The following is a 15,663-nucleotide window of genomic DNA, read 5'->3' on the forward strand; positions in this document are numbered from 1 at the left end:
AAACATGAGATGTCTGGGTGACTTTGCAGAAGCGAGCTGGCTCCGAGTGGGCTTTGAGCAGATGTGAGTGGTGGAAAAAGCAAATTGGAATTGGCGCTCGATCTGACAACTTGGCAGTGTTTTTACCTCCCGTCCTCAATACGAGCGCCGTAAATTGACTGCAGCCCAATTTGGGAATAAGATCAGGGATTTGTTTATTTTTTTCTTCTTTTTCTTTTTCTTTTTTTTTTGTTGGCTCACTCGCAGCTTTGTGCATGTCACCAGATCTTGAAAATACTATTATCTTCAGAGTGGAAAAGCACAATTTTAGACAGTTTAATGGTTTGGGGAGGAAGGGGGAGGGGGTGCATTTGTTTCTGTCGGTATTATAAGACATTTTATTGCCTTCCCTATTTTCACCAAGGCTTGAGTATTAGTCAATACATCCAGAATGCGGTATCATTTTTCAAAATGTATTTGGCCAGCACATTGTACAATATGGGATCACGTGTACACACACAAGCACACTCAAAAATCAACATGACACAAAGCATTTAAGTTCCACGCGCACTACGATTTGCTTCTTTACACTAGCAAAGTACTACACACTATTCAATTATGCATTAGGTACACCATGGATAATGCATGCCATGCATATAGCTTGTGTGGAATACTCCAAGGAGGCCCTCCACCTCAAACATTATTTATGTAGTGCGTGGGTGCGCTGTGTGAGCGTGTCTGTCTTCATGCTATGAGAACGTCTTGACTCCCAAACTGATTTCATAGCGGGGGTGCTCAATCGCTCCTCTCAGCTTCCTGGTCCCGCTGAAGGTGGATCGAGCTGTGGGGGGTGAGAGCTAAGCGTGTGATTATGAAGCTTTCCTTAAGTATTCATGAGTCAAAAAAAGTCCATTCACACACTTAGAGGAGATTGCCTCAATCCTTTGCCACGTGCGCGCGTGTGTGTGTGTGTGTGTGTGTGTGTGTGTGTGTGAGAGAGAGAGAGAGGAAAGGGAGAGAGAGAAAAAGAGAGAGTGTGTGCTAGAGAAAGACTCCATCTTCCATCTCCTCGCTCTCGTTAGGAAAACGGCAGAGAGCTCCATCGGGAATTTCTTCAATTCCAAGCCTCAGTCTGCCCTCCACCCTCCCCTCCTCTATCCTTTCATCCTGTTACTCCCCTCATGCCGCCAAACTCCCACTCCCCCCCTCTCTCTCTCTCTCTGCTTTTCATTTCTCAGTGCGACTCCACACGTTTCTATCTCTCCCTCTCCATGCTCTATCTCCCTTTCACCATCTCTCTCTCTCTTCCTCTCCTCTCTTTTTTCCTGTCTGTGCTCCCCTGGCTGAAGAAGTCCACCTCATGCAGTCACTCCCTCCCTCCCTTTCTCTCTCCCTCTCTCTTTCTCTCTCTTTCTCTCACTCTTTCTCTTTTAGTCCGACTCTTCCCCTCATCACTCTCTTCAGTAAGACACAAAGGGAATTCATTCATTCTCCAGAAAGAAGTGGATTGTCTGTGGGAAGAGAGTGTTCTCCACCTCTTTTTGGGCAGTTGAATCCATCATTGGTGCCTTGTGCTGGGTATTGCTTTTTATATCAACTTGTTCTCCAACAAGTAGCAGCAACTATTTGATGCTGAGAAATGTGGCACACTACTTTTTTTCTCAGAAACAAGAATCACTGTATCAAGTGTATAAATAGGATACCAATCAAACAGTTACAATCCAAAAATAATAGTAGTAATAAGTGGTTTCCATTGTTATTGATTCCTATAAATATCAGAGTGAGGTTGAATTATTCAAACACAACGTTCTTTTGTTTTCTCCATAATGAATTCCAACATTCTCTCAGTTGGCACTGTTGAGCTGTTGCAGTGCAAAGTTTACTTTCTCCAAGTGGAAGTAGTGCTGCTATTTTGATATAATCAAGAGAAAGGATGGTTGTTGTTAATTGTCAGTTGTGTGCAGGTCCAAAAAAAAAAAAAAAAAAAACCTGCAAATAACACGTCAGATCTCCTGTTGTTTGAGTTTCAGTATTTGAAGATAAGAAAGGATGCTATCAGCAGTTTTGGAGGTTTAATGTCAATGTAGTAAGTGATGTGGTGAAATACTGCTCTCCATGTGGAATAAGTAAAGTGTTATTGAGTAATGCATGAGCAGTGCATTAATTTTTCAGTAATGACCCCAACATTGCTTACACCATGTATTCACATCTACAGTATGACAGTCTGTCCATTCAGCTGTCATATCCACAAACTCTCCTCCTCCAGACAGGCAACGTTTTTAGAGTTTAATCAATTTTCGGAATAAGCCATGAAATATGTTATTTCGTCATCCCGTCATGAAAATTAAAAAAAAAAAAGAATCAGTAACCAGTGTCTCATAAAACATATTTACTTTCCATTGCGTTCATGTTATGTTTCCTATCGTGAGAAGAAGACAGTGAAACCACAGAAACCTTTTTGCTCCATCAGAACAGTGGCACAGAATAATAAAATAAAAGACCTCTGAAGCCGAGTCGTGTTTGAAATTCTACATTTGCATCCCTGGAAGTCGAGGAAAAGTCACAGAAAGTGGAACCCTGCTGGAACAGTGTGATGGACCAGTCCACGCAGCTTGCAGACTGTTTACACATTCACCTCAGGAAGTAAGCATGAGCGAGTATGAATTGCCAAACCAAACGAAGCGTGTGCTGTTTCCTCACATGACTAACTAGTAAAGTTGACGTAATTTGCTGCGAAGTGTGAATCTGGCTTCAGTCAGGCCAGACAACCACCCACCACTTTCTCTACGCCTCTCCGTCCCCTCCTCCCGTTCTCCCATCCATTGCAGAAAGTAGGCAGATCAGTTCAGACAAGCCCACCTGACTTTTTTTCACCCATCCACCCCTTTTCCTTCTGTCTGTTTCTCCGTCCTCCTCTTCAGCCAGGCAGGTCAGACTAGTTCAAAGTGAAGCCTCCTCGTCCTCTCTCATGCTGTACTTGTCTTCCTCCTCCATCGCTCCTCAGCAGTGCAGGTCAGGGTGTCTCCACACCCTTAAGCCCTGCAGTCTTCCATCTCCATCCCCATCTCTCCTCTGCACCTCCCTCCCATCACTCCAACCTCCCTGCGTGTCTCTCCCTCCTCGGAGGTGTGGGTCAGGCCGGTTCAGAGCGTCAGGGTGAACAGTCAGCTCCCGTTATGACAGCCTGTCCAAGTGAATCCACCGTCCTCTCCTCCTCCTCCTCCTCTTCCTCCACCTGTCTCGCCCCGTCTCTTAGAGAGGCAGCTCCGCTCCACTCCACATCCTTCCTGTTCCGCCCTTTCTCTCGCTTCCTCTCTCGCGCTGAACTCCCGAGTCCTGCCCCCTTTCACCCTGCTCTTCCTCCTCTCCTCCTCTTCCTCTCCCGTCCGGCCGTCGCCGTCTTCTCTTCCTCCGCTGTAGCCCTGCGTTGGCCCTGCCATCCATCACCGGCTCTTCCTGTCCTCTCTCGTTGCCATGCATATGTCTCAAACACTAATAGCTGTCCCTCCGTCTCTGTACCTATCAGTTCATCTGTCTCCTCTCCTCTCCTCCTCTAACCCCCCATCACCACACACACACACACACACACGCAAACACACACAGCACCACCATCACTCTCCCTCAGTCCCTCATCCATTGCTAGCTTTACCTTTTTTCCTTCTTTTTTTTTCATGTGTCCTCTGTTTTTGTACTTTTTCCTAATGAAACGTTCTGTTCCCTCCAAACCCGGGGATCATTCATCTTCATTTTCTTGTGTTACAAACGGTCCGTCTGTTCATTAATCTTTAGCCCTCGTCCTGTCTTTCTCCCTCTTATCTATCATTTGTCTGTCTCTGTATCTCGCTCCTCCAAACTTCAAATCTCTGGCACGCAGATTAAACTCATTTTCACCTGAAATGTGTTCTCAGTCGATTTACCTTTACATGTTGCATGCACCAAGTGTCAGGTAAAGCACTCTACAGGTGTTAAGCACCTGTTAGTTAGCAATTAGGACTGGATCAGACTTTCTCTCTTCATCAGCCCACTTGTAATTATATTTAATGAAGAGAAAATGTTTTCACATGGAAATTGAATCACTGTTGAACTTAATACAGTACAACAAATTCCCAATGGGGAAGTTCCGCCTTTTTCTAATCCAGCCAATGGAGGAGAACGTGGTTAGTGCAACCTACAATTATTGCTGGTTCCTATTAACCTTAATATAGACAGAAATTAACTTTACCTCAGCATTTATTTATTTTCACACTCGTGAACACAATCATTAAGGTTCCCATGTCATTGCTTTGCATTAGGAATTAGTGCTAGTGCAGCTCTTCCTAGTTTCCTAGAGAATCTTACTGTATGTCAGGTTCTCAAAACACAAGGCCATAAAACCCTACTAGCTTCAGTTGTGCTGTTCTGTAGGTCCTCCTGACCTCTGTGTCTGTGGAGGGAAGTGAGAAAAAAGAGTATTTCCTGAAAGAGATCAGTAGAGTATCACATTGTGATTGTTATCACCACTAACTGCTGTTAGCAACAACCACTAGCTGTACTGGGGAAGTATCAGATAAAGTTACTCATTACTTTCCATAACGCAGATTACTCTGAACATTACTGATGTTACTCACATTTACAGCAATGTCAAGCGCACTGGGAAGACATTTCAAGTGAACCGCAGAAACTGATGAGTACAGCGGTCCCTCGTTTATCGCGGGAGTTACGTTCTAAAAATAACCCGCAATAGGCGAAATCCGCGAAGTAGTCAGCTTTATTTTTTACAATTATTCTAGATGTTTTAAGGCTGTAAAACCCCTCACTACACACTTTATACACTTTTCTCAGACAGGCATTAACATTTTCTCACTTTTCTCTCTTGTTTAAACTCTCAAAGTTCAAACCTTCGTAGAAAATTAAGTCCAGTATTACAGAATGAGATTGATTGACAATGGTCTACAGTCCCTTAGCCAATCAGGACGCAGAACACAATGCGCTGTAAAAAAAAAAAAAAAAAAAAAAAAAAAAAAAGCATGCAAAATTGCACTAAAAAAAATCCGCAAAACTGCGAAGCCACGAAAGGTGAACCGCGTTATAGATAGAGATGGATAGATAGATACTTTATTCATCCCACAGGAAATTCGCAGAATTTAGTGAGGGACAACTGTAGTGCCTTTATCAGTCTTTCAGTGTATAGATTATAAGCTATGTAAAATTACTGCTGCTATTGACTTCAGTGGATAGGAATAAAATTGAGAGGGAAGATTCATCTGAACAATCCTCCACCTCACTCAGGCACTGGCTTAATATTCCCCACTTGAGATCTGATATTGTTCAAAAATAATATGATTGACAAGAGCCAATGGCCTATTTCAGAATGATCTCGAAAGATCTTTAAGAGAACAATAACTGTAATATGATGATTCAAAATGAAAATGTAATCCCTGATATCCCTCATGTATTCATTATACTGGGAAAAAAAAAAGTGTTTTTTGTATGTATCACAGCACAAGCACAAGCAAGTATTAGATCTTGCCCCTGGTTTTAAGTAGTAGTTAGCAAGGACTAGTTAATCTAAGTAGTTTATTACCTAGGGCAGTACAGGCTACTGCTATGTCTTCTTCTCTTATACTAGCAAATAACAATTAACATGGACAGTATTTTCCATCTTAATTGTGCTAGGTTTTCCCTTTCATTTGTTTGAATTAGCAATTAGCACCAGGAAGGCGAGTGCTAAGTTTTGTCTCTTCATTGGTTTGAATTAGCGGTTAGTGAGGACAGCGCTAAGGTTTCCCTAGTCATCTCCCATTAGCAGCAATTTAGCCTCGGCTTTCCCTTCCCATTACTGTGACTGACAGTGCAGCCAGGCGGAGTAGAGCCAAGCACTAAGAGGACGACACACCAATGCACATTTCACTCTCCTTCTGCATCTAATACACACTCGTGCACATGCACACATATACACACACACGTATAAACCATATTCACGCGCAGAAAAGCACACTGCCCACATTTGCATTTAACATCCGCATGGACTGCTGTTTAGCAGTAATAATAGAAATGTGAGGCTATCACACTGTAAGCACAGCGCATCATTGCAGTGCACTCATAAATAAATAACACTTCCATCCCGTAACCGTAGCTAGGATCAGATTTCTTATCCCTACATGCCTTAACCACATGTCACTGTGCAGATACACAGATTTAGACAAACACATACACATACATAATAAATCAATTGCCCCTTCGCCGCTGTACAGGTGACTCACGGTTCGCTCGATCACTGGTACAAGCAGGCACACACACACACATACACACACACACACACACAAGATCAATACCCGCTGATGGAGCTTGGGTGCAAACCCAAGGAGGTAGAGTGTATCTTTTATCCAGTGTTTCTGGGTCACGCTTCTGGTCTCCATGACTTGATGTACTGGCTCCTGGATAAGATGCTCTTGTGACTGCACATCGTTGCTATCATGTTCAAGGATTCTGATCGTTCTTTTTGTATCGCGCTTGCGGCTGCACTTCTGTTTTACTGCAGCTCCACTCTTCATTGCCGTTTGAATGTAATTTGAATGCTATTCAAACCAGCCTTGCGCTCATTACCACAACAGAAACATATGTTTAACTTTACTTTGACAGGCTTGATCATTTCATTCATTATTCATGTGTTTTTAAGCTGGTCTTGGAAATCAAAGCCAATACTCTATTGATCTCCTTTTTCTTCACAGCACAGTGGGATTGTGTTGCAATATTTATGTGTATGTTCCACCTAGATTAAGGTGTTAAGTAGCTGCCACTTAGTTTGTAACTAATGAATAATTCAATTTAGCTGCACCATCAGGAGAATAACACTCAGGATACAGTATCTTAACTCATTTTACGGATTAGCCAGTCACTGAACAAAGACCAAGCTTGGAAACTTTGAAGCATGAAGTTTAGTGCCATATTCAAGTCATGTACTTAATTATTAAGTTGGAAAATCACATGCAATTTCTTTAAATAAAGTCCTATTATCTTGTAATACATGGTATTATATGTATAGCTGTGTATATGTGTGTGTGTGTGTGTGTGTGTGTGTGTGTGTGTGAGAAAGGAAAGGGAGAGAGAGGGAGAGAGAGAAGAGAGAGCGTGCAAGAGAAAGACTCCATCTCATATATATATCTATATATATATATCTATTTAGAAAGAAACATTTCATCTTTGCAAAAGATGAAATGTTTCTTTCCTCTCTGAAGTTCAGAATAATGAAACAACTCTGGTGTGTGTCCATGGCTCTGAAACCCACCAGAGCTCTTGGCTCAATTTTTCACTCTGAAAATGTAGCATTGTCTCTTTTTATGGTTTTACATGCTATTTATTTCAATACAGAAATCCCCTGCGGCTAGACTGGAGAATTAATCAAACCCTTGGATCTCTGGCCCATCTTCAAACTTGTATTGTGATCCCATGTTAAACCCTGGCAAACAGTTGTATAACATGTTTTTATTATCATAAAATATGCTGGTTTAAAATGGTCATTATTTCTGTAACAAAATGGAAAAGCACTCGACAGACTTAAAATAACACTTGATGGTGAGGCCATAAAATTAAAATTATTCAAATGATAACATTTAGCACTCTAATTGTATGAGAGAGACTGAGGGCATGAGGGAAATCCACTAGATAATAGCATCACCCTCTAGGAAGCTCTCAGCTATGTGGCATGAGTCAGTGCAGCTCAATGGTGCTTCAGCGCTGAGAGACGGTGAGACGTGAGAGACCACACGGTAATAGGATAAAGAAATTCAGGGTAGAGAGAAAGACAAAGAAAGAATAGAGTATTTTGAGCGAGTTATCTTTGAGAGTGATTGCAAAGAGAAAAGAGAGGTTAGCTGACAGAGGGAGAGGTAGAGAGAGAGAGAGAGAGAGGATGTGTGTGTGTTTGTGTGTGTGTGAGAGAAGGAGTGGACTTGACGAGAATGGAAAGGACGGATCAGGCGAGCGAAAGGGACACCAATCAACACCTCCTGATTGCCTCAGGTATCCCAGGGGAAAGATCGATCTATGGGGAGGAGGAGGGGAGGAGGACGGAGAGATAACTGGTCCGGACACTCGTCAAAGAATACAAAGGAGTGTCATATCCCACGCCGACTCTCCACCTCTCTGCTGGCCACTCAGGGGAATGGGCCGAGATGGCGCGTGGGTTTGATGTTTGGCTTGGGTCGGTTGTTGTTGACAGTGAATGAACACGCCGGCGCTCTTGTTCCAACTGTGTGCATGAGCCAATCCATCCAGCCGTCCATCAATCAACCTTTGTGCATGTGAGTCATTACTTAAACCAGATACAATTCACAGCAGGACACCGGGCCAAAGGGAAGATCATCAAACTTGCAAATGGGACACTTTTAGAAAGAGTGATGCACGGTTTTCATCCATCACTTAAAAAGTAGCTACAACCATATTCAAACTGCTTATGGTTGAAATTGTTCACCAGTGTTCACCGTGCCAAATGACCAAAAGTTGCGTCCTCTCCAATGACTTCTGTTCCCCCTCATCCACTAGTGAGCCCATAGTCTCTTTTATCATTGTTCTGTATTGAGTTGGCCTCTTGGCCTGAATATAAAGGACACAGGACACATGGCCGACTGTGTTGCTGATGGATGTAGACGGTCAGATGGTGTTGCATCACTTCATGTGTGCTGCGAAATATCGTTCATGAACACACAGCAAAGATTTTGGCTGATAGTCGTGCATGCACGTTCAGAGATAAAATAACTCTCCATACCAGGAGGGGGCAGTAGTCTTAAACAAAGTAAAACAGAAGGATAGACCTTTTTCACAGTCGCTATTTTGACATGACATAGCAGGTAGGGATGGCGAAAATGGCAAATTTTCTTGGTCGACCACCGGGCCTCATTAATCGGTTTATTTCGGTTAACCGAGAATATTATTTGACTGTCTGTAAAGTTTACTGTCTGTAAAGTTTGCAGACACGGATGCTCCATTTTTCAGGGCATTTTCAATGGAAAAAATATCGTCTTACATTCGGATGAATACAGTAATAGAAAACTTCGCTTTCCAGCGCTGATGATTTTTTTTTTTTTTTTTTTTTTTTTTTTTTGCGGTCGTACCGCCCCCCACGTGACATGAAAAAATGCCGCCCCGGGCGGCTGCCCGCTTCGCCCATGCCTAAAACCGCTACTGATGACAACTTTGTTCAAAGTGATCACCATAAGCTTGGCTCGCTTCTCCGGTCTGTCTCTACCGAGCTGTGCTCTGAGCGTGATGATGTAATCCAAGCCCGGCAGGGCGTCCCGTCATGTTTACTGTATTAAACTGTATGTGGGTTCATGAGCAACTGCTTAGCTTTCAGGAACAGTTGGAATTTTTTCGATAGAGCAAACTTTACGGAAGTTACGGTATTGACAATATGACATGCGCATTTGTGTCGGTGACGACACGTTCGGCCTTAAAATTAACTGACAAGATTATTCGGTTAAAGTTCAAACGGTCAACAACCGGTCAAACGGCCACCGGTTAGCATCCCTAATAGCAGGTGTACACTGGTGTTTCTAATGCTGTTAATTGTTTTTGTTCAGTTGAGGTGGAACAGAGCCAGGGTCCTGGTGTTGTGCTGGCTCATGGGAAAGCCACTGGAAAGTGTTACAATTACACTGAATGAAACCTTAATTCACGACATCAGTGACACCCATGTTTAAGCTGCTGTTCAAGGTCAAATGGTTGTAGAATGCTTGTAGAAAAGGATTTGTTGACCAAAACGTTACCCCCTTTGGTGAGACTGAACAGCCAGTCAGAATGCCCTCTGTCGCCACCGGCCCCCACCGCCGGTGCACGACACTCCACACAAACCACAGGCAGTGCCAGCAAGGGCTGACAGCTGACCATGGGCTTGGTGTGTCAGGGGCTTAAGGGGTTGCAACCGCTAAAATTTTGACTATGCCTGTTTAATTCTAAGGACAGAGGCATGCCTCCAAGTGCTTCTTAATCAAAGTTCACTCATCCGTACTAAGAGTGGGTGCAATAAAGAGGAAAGATTGACCCAATTATCTGTAACTGCTGATTACCTTGTCTTGGAATCATGGAGAGGCACTCAATCTATGCCGATGCACAGGGCACTTAAATCCTCTCTCCCACACAAGTTTATATTCACTCACTCACACACACACACACACACACACACACACACACACACACACACACGTCCTGCCGACATCCCTACCTCTGGCTCCTTGTTCCACTTGTGACTTCTAATCACAAAGACAAGGCTTTGATGTGTCCTAAACCAGCCATGGCTGAGTCACGTTCATGTTCAGCTGACCCTAACATGACGGAAATCAATGTGTTCTCGCCCCACTCCGCCTCCCACTCTCTCTCTCTCTCTCTCTTCTGCACCACTACCAGCACCCGACCATCACCGCCTCCATCTCTCCTTCTCAAGGTTGCTAATGAATTATGAATCTCTCTAATTCATATCCTCAGCAAAGTCCTGCATCTCTTCTGCTTCAGTGGCTCACAGTGGCTCGCCTCCCATTCAATAGGTGTGGAGGACGCGAGTCAAGGGGAACGAAGGTTGCTTTATTGTTGCGTGTTCCACTGGCTGGCATTCACTAAATACAGATGTAGATAATAGAGTGAGTCACTGGGAAATGTGAATGGTGTTTGTTGACCACACACAGGACACTGACTGAGGGTGAAGAGCCGCTTGTGCCATCTGTTGAAAAAGGCTCAACGTGCCAGCAGCGATTTCTCACATTCATGAGCATGGATGAAAGATGTAGGTAACTTTTTTTTGTTTGTTTTGTTTTTGTTTTTGTTTTTGTTTTTGCCTGTGAAGAAGTTATTTCCAAAATGGCACTTTTCACTGAAGATAAAGCCTTTTACTGATCCCGTAACACTCAGAAACACAGAGGATCCAGTCTGAAAAAGTGTTGTCGTCTCGTCAACGAAGGACATTAAAAGGCACCATAATTGCTTTTGTTTTTACTCTATCATTTTGCAAGAGCAGTTGCCGCTTGTTTAACATGCTGTACTGCACAATTTGTAACAAAACTAAATTGTAAGTAACTCACAACATTATGAGTTGGAAAAGAGGTCAAAAACCTTTTTTCGAATGTTATCCCCTCTGCTGCTACCACCGCAGTCAGACCAGGCAGAATGTGAGTGTCCAACATGCCTTTTCAGGATGGGGAATGTTTATTTTATGACCTTTTCAGTCTTCATCAGTATCTGTGCACAAGGGGTCCACCTCAGCCTTGAATGGGGAACCTGTGGGTCACTGAGTCTATTCAGTTTGATCCTATCATAACAAGTAGGTTGGCATCAAAACATAATAAGATAAGATAAGATAAGATATTCCTTTATTAGTCCCACAGTGGGGAAATTTCAAACTTTATAGTAGCAAAGTGGATAGCAAAATATGAAGCAAATTAACATTATAAACAGATAATAAATAGCAGCAGGCAATATAAACACTATAAACAAGGAATATAGAAAAAATAGAAATATGAACAATTTAAACAGCAGAAAATAACCTAATGTACATATAGTGAGTCTACTGAAAATTTAAATGCATTTTTACAATTACTGTATGCATATTATTATCTCAATAAATGTTATTCCAGGAGGAGAAATCCCATAAAGCTTATTTCCCATCTATTTCACAATTTCTTTCACACCAAGGTTATTCTTGGTGTGGAAAAGTTCAATTTGAGAACAAAGTTTAATCTTTGCCCTCGGTGTCTGACGTTCTCACTCATTGTATAAAAGACCTTCGAGCAGTGGAGAGGAGGACAGTGATTTCATTAGCCAGCCAGTGGCCGGGGTGTTTGCATGCATTTGCAAATGTGTGCATGAATGTTAACGATACGGGAAATGGAGAGATGGCGAAATGAAAGCCATGTAAAATGTCAACGGTGCACATGTATGTGTGTGTGAGTGTGTGAGTGTGAGTGCACGTGTTTCTTCTTTCCATTTCCTATTATTACTCCCTCCACTGTTTTCTGCTTCTCCCTCCAACCCTGCAACTCCCTCTCGCTCTCTCTCTCTTTCTCGTGCTCTCACCTTGCAATTATAACCTCCATTAATTATGAATCAGGCCCCGAATGAACAGGGCAAAGCCGCTGCCACTGCCGATGCAGCCAGGCGGCTAAGAGACCTGGCAAACGCCTGGGCTGTTGACGTCTCCCACTGAAGCACCATGTTTTAATTTTCCATTTATTAATTCAGGTTGCCACCGGTATGGGCGAGGAGGGGGACGAAGGAGGAGGGGAGAGCACAATATAGCTATAATTAAACCATATTATTAGTAATGATAATAATATTGCTGAGAGTGGAATTTGTTTGCCCCCTTAGCCTAGCCCACTGCTCCCTCCTGAATGAGGAGTGATGAATTAATAGAAGTGCTGAAACTTTCCACTGACTAGCTGGCTGAGTGGCATATGACGTGTGCTCTCTCTCCCTCTCTCTCTCAGCACTCTCTCCAGGTGACTGGCTCACTCGTTCGCTGACAGCATAGCATGACAGAGACCCGCTTTCAGACGGGGGAGTGAAAATAGGAAAGAGGTATAATCAGCAAAATTGAGGCAAAACGCTGTACTTTGTCCATATCAGCTCAGCGACAACAAGCCTCGTGCACTCGCAAGTTCTCGCCATCCGTGTGCATGCGTGTGTGTTCCTTTGCAAGGTGACTGCCTCATCATCGGGGGGGGGTGAGAGCGAAGGCTGGTCGTGGCGGGTAACACGCTGCACCGCCTGTCAAAATTCCATCACTGCACTGCGACCAGACACTAAGTCACCTCAAGTCACCCTGAGCAGGGCTGCGTAACCTGATGTATCGAGAGAGACTGTTTTGGAGATGTTCATCACACAGACGTAGACGCCACAGGTGAAAACGCCACCTGGAGACTCTTTTCTCCCACTTAAGTCAGGGGGGACGGTTATTTGGAGCGCTGAAACGATAAAATGCTCTCAAACAGCCTGCAACAATTCGGGCATTAATGTTTCCTGGAGTTGCGGGGTTTTCTCAGGTCAAAATATTTAGTTAATTAAGTCCCAATCCAATATAACACCCTGTTAGATTGGCTGATTTGAAAAATGAGCTAAGTTTTTTTTTTTCTCTCTCTCTCTCTGATGTGCTCTGATGTATGAAACAGTTTGTTTTGCCAACCAAACTCTCTAATCCCGAGCAAAGCGTGAAGCTGACGGTCTTCAGCGCCGGCCCGGTCCTTGTTCCGTTCCTTGTGAACCCGATAAAGCTCCTCTTAATGAGACGCCAAACTATCACTCCGCCTCGAAACTCAGAAATCCTCTTCCCTTCCTCTCATGGCAAGTCCCCTCATTAGCGACACTTTTTTCTCCCGTCTGATTGCCTCTCCCTGTCTCTCCGTCTCTTACCTGGCTCTCTGCGGCGGCCATGTGCTGACAGCCGCCGTGTCGTTACATGTTGTTGTCATCCATAAAGCGGCACCTAACGACCCTTGTGCTTTCCATCGGCCCACGCTGACAAATAGGAGGCTACCGACACGAGCACAAACACAGTCGACAAAAGCAATTAGCACATCTATTATTAAGGGCCCTGTGTTGTTACACACCGCTCTGCTTAACTAGGTAGAGCTCCACCTTCTGGGACCAAGGGGTCGCGCATCTTTTAAAGTAGGACAAATAAGAGAGAGAGAGTGTGTGTGTGTGTGTGTGTGTGTGTGTGTGTGTGTGTGTCTTTGTCAAGGACAAATAGAGATCAGCGTTATTTTCATAGTTTTTCTCAGCTCTAGCCATGATCCTTGTCAAGGACTCTTGACTTCGGCGGGTTACAGACGACATTCATCCATCTTGTCACCTTGAGGAACACACACACACACACACACACACACACCTTAAAACCCTTTGAAACCCAGGAACTTGAGAGCAAGCCTGTCATTTTTTTTTTTTTTTTTTTTTTTAATTTTGTGGTGATTTAATGGTGTCGTTTTAAATGTATAATTATAATCATTATACATCTAATTTTCTTTTAATTTCTTTTTTTTTTATTATAATAATTTTCTTGTTTTGTTGAAGTGAATTTCCTCAGGTTTCAAAGGGTTAATGGTTGTTTCCATGTAAGGACAACTGTCTCACCTACATAGATAGATAGATAGATAGATAGATAGATAGATAGATAGATAGATACTTTATTCATCCCGCAGGAAATTCACAGTTTTTCAGCAGTATCCACAGATTACAGATTAAATAAATTAAAAAATAAATAAATAAATAAAAAATAAAGAATAAGATCTAAGTACAACAGAATAAGATCTAAGTAGAACCCAGTGTGCAAAAAGCAATGTGCAAAAAAAAAACAAAAAAAACAAAAAAACGTGTGCATGGGTGTATAAAATGTGCATAGAGGTAGGTCAATGTGCAAATTTAGAAGAAATATACAGTATACACAGGTGATAAATAGCAGTAAGCAATATAAACACTATAAACAAGGATAATAAAAAAAATAGAAATATGAACAATTTAAACAGAAGTATTAACAATATAAACAGCAGTGGAAAATGACCTAACCTGAGGCACACACGCTCCGACCGAGGTTCAGAGTTAGTGTGAAACCATGAGACCAAGACCGTCGACATACATACACACACACACACACACACTCACACTTCATGATGTCTGATCCTCTATACTGTTCTGCTGTGGTATTATTCAGAGGCCTGGATACAATAACAATTAGCAAGTCTAATGGTGCATCGACTGGCCTGGCCTCCTTTCGTCGGCTCAGCACCTGCCCCCTCCTGTTAGCGTGCTCCATTCAGCATCGCAAGACACCCCGGACAAACAATCCATACAGTGAGGTCATCACCGTGCGCCACAGGATCAGGCCGTCACACAGGAAGTGTTTCATCCCGACCTGTTACGGATTAAGGCCGCTTTCCTGACGGCGCGCGAGATTAACGGGCGCCGTCACCGGGCCACGGCCGACAGATGGCTCGGCTATCATTAGCATCTTAATCATCGCGGTTATCTATTACGCCGATAGCCATCACGGCGCCGGCCAGTAGCGCCGGATAGCCATCTGATCTTTAACGCCCGCCGCCCAGCTCGGCCGCCGCCAGCTGTTCCACACCGGAAATAATCTGGCCGCCAGGAAATAAAGGATATATCACGCGCTTGCACCTTGCCGTCACCTCGGCGTGGGGTTTGTAATCGGAGACCTCCGTATGCAGACGACACACGTGCGTGCAACACACTGGCAGTGCAGCCGTGGTTATCTTAATGAGGCTGACGCCGGCACACGGTGTAATCCTATGAAACATGCCAGTCAAGACATCTTATCAGCGCTGACATACCATCCACACAACAGCTAATCCCGCTTATGTGCTAATGGAAATGTGGATGTACACTGTATTGGTACATACTCCCTAAAGACAGAAAACAACAATATTAAGATGGTTTAACGCTCGCTCTCTCTTCTATATGGGCGCACATGCACGCAGACACACGTGCACACACACACATACCACCTGCAGTTCTGTTCGAAGGGGGATATTATTTAATGGAATCATGTTTTTTTTCCCCTCTTATCGGCCGTTCCGCAGACGCTGTGTTTTCTCCGCCAGGAAAACAATGAGAGCACAAAGCCTTTTGTTCGGAGGAGGACCCAGCGCTTCCACCTCCACCCGCCTACCCATCCCCAAAAACAGCCACACCGCATTCACATTC

The 15,663-nt window shown here is 43.6% G+C and overlaps 1 protein-coding gene across 1 annotated transcript in view; it reads left to right on the forward strand.

Moving 5' to 3' along the window:
- nlgn2a (neuroligin 2a) overlaps nt 1-15,663 on the forward strand; it is a 195,931-nt gene that overhangs the window by 127,691 nt on the left and 52,577 nt on the right. The window lies entirely within an intron of this gene.

This window comes from Myripristis murdjan, chromosome 18 (assembly GCF_902150065.1).
Source record: "Myripristis murdjan chromosome 18, fMyrMur1.1, whole genome shotgun sequence".
Classification (NCBI taxonomy): Eukaryota; Metazoa; Chordata; class Actinopteri; order Holocentriformes; family Holocentridae; genus Myripristis; species Myripristis murdjan.